This window comes from Oryctolagus cuniculus, chromosome 11 (assembly GCF_964237555.1).
Source record: "Oryctolagus cuniculus chromosome 11, mOryCun1.1, whole genome shotgun sequence".
In the NCBI taxonomy this organism is placed as follows: Eukaryota; Metazoa; Chordata; class Mammalia; order Lagomorpha; family Leporidae; genus Oryctolagus; species Oryctolagus cuniculus.
The window spans coordinates 50,121,406-50,128,641 of NC_091442.1; the positions used below are offsets into that span (position 1 = coordinate 50,121,406).

Below are 7,236 nucleotides of genomic sequence, written 5' to 3' on the forward strand. Positions count from 1 at the left end.
GTTAACAAATCTTTTAGATAAACCGGTGCCCTGTAGTTAGGTGCATATACATTGATAATTGTTATATCTTCCTGTTGAATTGATCCCTTAATCATTATGTAGTGTCCCTCTTTGTCTCTTAATGGTTTTTGTGGTAAAGTTTATGGTGTCTGATATTAAGATGGCTACGCCTGCTCTTTTTTCATTTCTGTTGGCATGGTATATCTTTTTCCAGCCTTTCACTTTCAGTCTGTATGGATCTTTGTTGGAAAGATGTGTTTCTTGTAAGCAGCAAATAGATGGGTTTTGTTTTTTAACCCAATCAGCCAAACGGTGTCTTTTAACTGGACAGTTCAGGCCATTCACGTTCAATGTGACTAATGATAAGTGGTAACTTTGCCCTGCCATTTGCCAAAGATAAGTTCTAATATATGCTTTGAATTCCCTGTGATCTTTTGCTGTGAGCTTTCCTTCCTTGGTTTCCTTCCTTTACCTTCTTTCATATTGATGACCGTGTTTCTTTGTTTCTGTGTGTAACACATCTTTAAGCATCTTTTGCAGGGCTGGACGAGTGGCAACAAATTCTTTCAATTTCTGTTTGTTATGAAAAGTCTTTATTTCACCTTCATTCACAAATGATAGCTTTGCAGGATATAATATTCTGGGCTGGCAGTTGTTCTCTCTTAGTACCTGGGCTATATCTTGCCATTCCCTCCTAGCTTGTAGAGTTTCTGATGAGAAGTCAGCTGTGAGTCTGATTGGAGATCCTCTGAGAGTAATCTGACGTTTCTCTCTTGCACATTTTAGGATCTTTTCTTTATGTTTCACTGTGGAGAGTTTAATTACAACGTGCCGTGGTGAGGGTCTCTTTTGGTCGTGTTTATTAGGGGTTCTGTGAGCTTCCTGTACTAGGATGTCTCTGTCCTTCTCCAAACCTGGGAAATTTTCTGCTAATATCTCACTAAAAAGGCCTCCTAATCCTTTCTCCTTCTCCATGCCTTCAGGAACTCCTAGAACCCGAATGTTGGGTTTTTTAATAGTATCCTGAAGATTCCCGACAATATGTTTTAGATTCCTAATTTCCTCTTCTTTTCTTTGGTCTGACTGTATCCTTTCCTGTTCTCTGTCTTCTAAGTCCGATATTCTCTCTTCTGCTTCTCCCATTCTGTTTGTAAGGCTCTCTATTGTGTTTTTCATTTGATCTATTGAATTCTTCACTTCAGTCACTATCCCAGTTTCCTGTTGTACTAGTTGTTTCGTTTCATTTTGATTCCTCCTTAATATTTCATTTTCACGAGAGAGATTTTCTATCTTGTCCATTAAGGATTTCTGTAGTTCAAGAATTTGTTTTTGAGAACTTCTTAATGTTCTTATCAATTTTTTGAGATCTGCTTCTTGCATTTCTTCTATGTCATCATCCTCATAATCTTGAATTGGGGTGTCTTTTTCATTTGAGGGCTTCATGGTGACTTCCTTGTTTTTATTACCTTGGTTTTTGCGTTTGTTATTTGTCATATTGGAGATATTTGGTTTCTTCACTGTGGTGCTTTTTCTTGTTATACTATGACTCTAGATTAAGTGGACTATCTGTTTTTGATGGAGCCTTAGGGCTTGAGATGAGTGTGGCCTGAGAGCTCTGTTTGGTGTGCCAAAGGTGACACTCCCAGGTTAGGCGTGGTAAACCTCTCTCTCTCTCTCTCTTTTTTTTTTGGATTCAACAGGGAAGTTATTCTGCACAGCTGAACAAAGTTGGAGGTAGTTAGCAGGCAAATGATATACCCACAGGAGCCAGAGATCAGAAGCTCTTTCCCAAGGACCACACAGGGAATCTGTTCGGCCCTTAGAGTGGGCTCAAATTTTCCTTCAGTCTCCCACTGGGTTGCCAAAGTTACGGAATTGTAGCGTCTCTGGAGAGTGCTCACGTGAATTCCGTGAGTTCTCTCCCCCACCGTCTCTTTTTTCACAGTCTCAGTTCAGTAGCACCATAAATTTACTAAGTCCTAATCTCCTGTTAATTCGCCCCACCCAGAGTCAGGTTTTACTGCTAGGCTCAGGGCCGGTGCAGACCTGAGGTCGCTCTGCTTATGACGTATGTCCAAGATGGCGCCTGCTCTTTGTCTTGCTCGCCCTTGAGAGGTGAGCGGAGAGAGAGAAACCCGTGTCCATACCAGTCACCTTTTTTTTTTTTCCCTCTCTCTCTCTTCCAGTTAGCTTGGTGAAGTCCCCCCCGCCCCGGGGGTCGTTCCCTCTAGTCTCCTCTCTCCGCTTGCCTGCCGGTGTCTCGGGTTATTGAGGTTCGGCTCACCTCGCGTTCCAGCGCTGGTGTGTTGAGTCTGCCGCTGATGTCCCGAACTGTGGGCTCCCACGCTCTCCACGCAGGTCTGCTCCCCTTCCAGCGCCGATGTGTGGACTCGGAGCCCTGGACTTCCCAAGTCTCCCCGCTGTTGCACTCCCCTTCGAGCACTTGCGCGCAGACCCTGCAGCTTGCGCAGCTCAGTCCCGCGGCTCGGCTTCCGCGGCTCAGTCCCGCGGCTCGGTCCTCTGATATCTGATTTTTCAAGTGCCTTGACTCCATCCTGCAATCTTGTTTTCTGCCATTCCAAATTACAACTTATATGGTCATATTCCAAAATCTATAATTAGCTATGATATAATTACAGTATAATTATTCCAATTCATTAATATTTTTCCTCAGATAACCACTTCCTGTATTTCTTTTTAATCCCTTTTATGAACTCTTTTCAGCCTTTCAGCCCCACTAGGACTTCTGGTCTATGGATCCTACCACTTTTTCACAGCATTCTCATTTTCTTAGTTCTAAGAATGGAAAAAAAGCTTTGGGGATTATCTCAGTGGCTTAATAGCAAAAATGGTGAAATCCAGACAGGTAAAGCTGCTGCTTTCAATGCTGGCATCCCATATGAATGCTCATTCCCAGGTGCTCTACTTTTTTTTATCTTTTATTTAATGAATATAAATTTCCAAAGTACGACTCATGTGTTACAATGGCTTCCCCCCCCATACCGTCCCTCCCACCCACAACCCTCCCCTTTCCCACTCCCTCTCCCCTTTCATTCACATCAAGATTCATTTTCGATTATCTTAATATACAGAAGATCAGCTTAGTATACCTTAAGTATTTCAACAGTTTGCTCCCACACAGAAACATAAAGTGAAAAATAGATGATTTTTTTTAAATGATGATGAAATCAGATCAGACCTATTGTCATGTTTAATCCCAGTGAGAGTCAAGTTGGGAATTGATAATTTTTTTTTTTTTTTTTACAGAAGATCAGTTTAGTGTACATTAAGTAAAGATTTCAATCGTTTGCACCCCCATAGAAACACAAAGTGAAATATACTGTTTGAGTACTCGTTATAGCATTAAGCCTCAGTGTACAGCACGTTAAGGACAGAGATCCTACATGAGGAGTAAGTGCACAGTGACTCCTGTTGTTGACTTTACAAATTGACACTCCTGTTTATGGCATCAGTAATCTCCCCATTCCCAGGTGCTCTACTTCTGTTCCAGCTCCCTGCTAATGGCCTGGGAAAGTAGAAGACAGCACAAGCATTTGAGCCCTACCATCTACATGGGAGACCTTTTGAAGCCCTTCGTTCTTAGCTTTGATCTGGCCCAGCCCTGGGCATTGCTATAATCTGGGGAATAAACCAGTGATTTATCCTCTGTTTATTCTTTCAAATAAATAAATCTTTAAAAAAGAAAAAATACATAAGAACTTTACTTTGATCAACAATGAAATCCAGTGTTTGGACTGCCAATTTAGATTCTAAGAACTGCCAAACTTGGGTTTGCAGTGCTATTGAGTAATTATCCATTTTATTTTAGTCTTATATATTGTATTGATTTATACTGCTATAAATTTTGTGAGAAGGAGAAAAATGTATTTCACAGGTCTGGAATATGTGTGTTATATTAACATTGATCATAAGATACTGAAGAAAAATACAATTAAGTTTTTATTTACATTAGTGTTCAGAAGGACAATTCACCTGCCTGGTTTTGGAGTCTCTGCAACTCCCATACTAAAGAAACAGTATGCCACTTTTTAAAAACTATTATTAATAAAGGTTTTTTCCCAAAGCCATACAAATTTAAGACAAAATGCATTTCAAGTCTCAGAAAACATTTCAGGGATAATCAGAAAAGCTTCATCAAGATCAAGGGAAAACTAGCCTTGTATCATAGTGGTATATGGCATGGCCAAGATTGTACTAATGTCAAATTGTCACAGCAGCAAGCTTTACTTTCACTTATTATTTGTAATACAGTATTTAAAAATTGTTTTTAAACATTTCACCTTGAATCTGAAGTTCATGCTTAATTTTAAGTTATACAGTTAATGACCATGCAAATTAGATAAGGAAGACACCAATATGATAATAGTAAAATTATAGAAATCTGTTATTTCAGTACAAATATTGTGATACCAGTCATAGAAGCCCAGTGTCATTATCTGGAATGACACGGTTTAGGTATCAATTTATTCTCAGGTAGAATTTACTATAAATTGTCTTTGATTAAGAGAAGGAAATGCAAATGTTCATGATTCATAGCATTTAGAGCATGTCTAGAAATTTTTGGAAAGTTTCATTTGCTTAAAGCCTTGTGACACAAACTACAGTTATGGGTAGAGTCTGTAAAATATCACATGCTAACTACAATGGGATGCATGTTATTGAATTTTTTAAAGCAACCCATAATGACAAATAATGAGCTAATAGTATAGTTAAGCTGACCAATTCATTAGCTTAATTTTAAAATAAAAGCGACTTGTAAAAGGAATTACATGTCCCTTAACAAATCCCAGGCATTAATGAACGCAAATTACAACCCACTCAAACAGGAAACACCAGTTTCCAAAAGGCAATAGAAACATTGGCTAAAAGATGGGGGGCAGGGGGCGTTAAGGAAAATTCTCAGCGCTAACACTGGCTTGCAGCTGTCATGAAAACTGCACCCTGCCTGCCACCCAAGCGAGAGAGAAAAAGCGAAGCGTTAATAAACACAGTGAATCCGAAATGGTCTGCTCCTTTCCTAAAGCTGTCTTTTCCCACCCACACAAAAAAAACCTCCCAGAGAGGGTGGAGCACAGGGATGCACCTATTGTCTGGGCAGAAGCCAGCTTGTCTGCTGGGGAAGCTGGGCTCTCCGTGTGGGTTTCTTCAGCTGATCCAGCTTGGGAGTACTGGACTCCCAAAGTGCCACTGGGGTGCCAGAAACTCAACCTTGCAAAGGAACGCTGGTCCAAGGCACGACTGGACAGGGTTTGCACAGATTTCTCGTGCCCCAAGAGTGAGCCTCAGGGTTTCCCAGCCGCCCATGCCCTGCGGTCTCACCTCTGCAGAGCTGGGGTTCCCTGAGGCCGAGAGCCAGGCAGCAACCTAATGTCACAGGATCCCATCTCCCGATGTGATACTTGGTGATAAGTATAACAAAGCACAACGAAGGACAGGACTCTGGCAGCGCCGCAAAGCAGCATTGGACGCTCCGGTGCTCGCATTTTCCTAAGCCAGCACTTGGAGAAGAGATGAGCAGAGCGGTGGTTGCAGAAAACGGTTGTCCTGCTAGCGGTCGTCCTGCCATTCGCGTGCCTTAGGCGCGGAGGCTACAGCCATCCCGCGCGGCTGGGTGCAGCGTGGAACCGCCATCTGGCTCGATTCTAACCGCCGCCACTGCTGGACTTCTGACTTGGAAAACGTTGAACTGTCAGCCAGAGAACAAGAGGCGCCCAGGAGCTCACTATATGTACAGAGGGCCTGCTTGTGCGCCCAGCCGCCGCCCCTCCCTCCAGATCTCTCCTCTTCTCTCTCTCCTCCACTTCCTTCTCACTTTCTGCTCCCGCCACCTCATTCCCTTCTGCTTGGACAGAAAAGGGGACCACCCCAGCCACACACTGGCGCCTGCCGCCCCCTCTAAAGTTCCTCTATTGCCTGGATCTTCACAGCCGCTAGAACTGAGTTAAGGGGGCAACTCTGACGTCGGAGTCTCTTGGTTTCTCTATAACCAAGAGAGGGACTCCCCTAAACTTCCTTTCTCAGCATAGCCAGCAAAATTAGGAGATTTTGAAGAGAGCTTCGGGAGAGGAAGAATCACACACAGTGAATTGTACCCGATTTCTCAGGAGATGCGACTCCCATCAGCCAGGCAGGCTGCTCTGCTGCATTGCAGTCCGGACTGTAGGGGTAGGCGGTGGGCTCATGTATTTACAGGGGGCACAGTGGAAGCCAGGACCACCCTCTCCTGAGCACACGGGAAATACTGGGGCGAACTCAGGGACACAGAAAGGAAAGCAGGAGGCGGAAGGCAAGGACAGATTGCTTGAATCATCACTCAGGTGGATCAGGTTCCACAGCTACCCACCAATACCGAGATAAGTGGACTGGTCTTTGCAGAGAGTGATGTAGCTCGCAGCTTACAATTGTGCTTTGCGTGTGTATAGTGTGCGCGTGCGCCCCCGTGTTGTTAAAATGGCAGCTTGAGGTACACAGACTTAATTATGGCAGTTGCAGGTACCACAATGAAACACAGCTCTTGTTATTTTTTTCCCCTTCTAAGAGGAAGGTAGGAAGAAACACAGAAATTGAAGCCTTCTTGAAGGCAAGAAGTTGAAAGGATAAATTACTAAGATAATGATCAATAATCATGGAACTTCATCAAACTGCCTCCTTGAATCCTTCAAGTTAAATTTCTGCCTTCTTTCTGGAGTTGAAGTGAAGGTGGAAAGCTGCCTGGGAAATAATTCTAAAGACCAGTAAGGAGTAGATGAGCTCTTGTATTCACGGGCGAACAAAGAAGCAACAATAGAAAAACCCTTTCAGAGCCAAATTTGTTCAAACCACATGTTGGGTGGTGGGTAAAAACACATCTTAAAAAACCACTTTGCAGCCGGTGCTGCAGCTCACTAGGCTAATCCTCCGCCTTGGCGGCGCCGGCACACCGGGTTCTAGTCCCGGTCGGGGTGCCGGATTCTGTCCCGGTTGCCCCTCTTCCAGGCCAGCTCTCTGCTGTGGCCAGGGAGTGCAGTGGAGGATGGTCCAAGTCCTTAGGCCCTGCACCCCATGGGAGACCAGGATAAGTACTTGGCTCCTGCCATCGGATCAGCGTGGTGCGCCGGCTGCAGCGCGCAGGCCGTGGCGGCCATTGGAGGGTGAACCAACGACAAAGAGGAAGACCTTTCTCTGTCTCACTGTCCACTCTGCCTGTCAAAAAAAAAATCACTTTGCTAAAGGAAA

At 43.9% G+C, this 7,236-nt stretch overlaps 1 long non-coding RNA gene across 2 annotated transcripts in view; it reads right to left on the reverse strand.

Moving 5' to 3' along the window:
* Positions 1-6,356, reverse strand: part of LOC127487781 (uncharacterized) — a 49,087-nt gene extending 42,731 nt beyond the window's left edge. The window contains exon 1 of one of the 2 annotated variants that reach the window (XR_011380035.1): positions 5,341-6,356. This is a non-coding gene — a long non-coding RNA (uncharacterized lncRNA). The remainder of the gene's footprint in view (positions 1-5,340) is intronic. The other variant, XR_011380034.1, reaches the window with a different exon arrangement.
* Between the last annotated feature and the right edge of the window lie 880 nt (positions 6,357-7,236).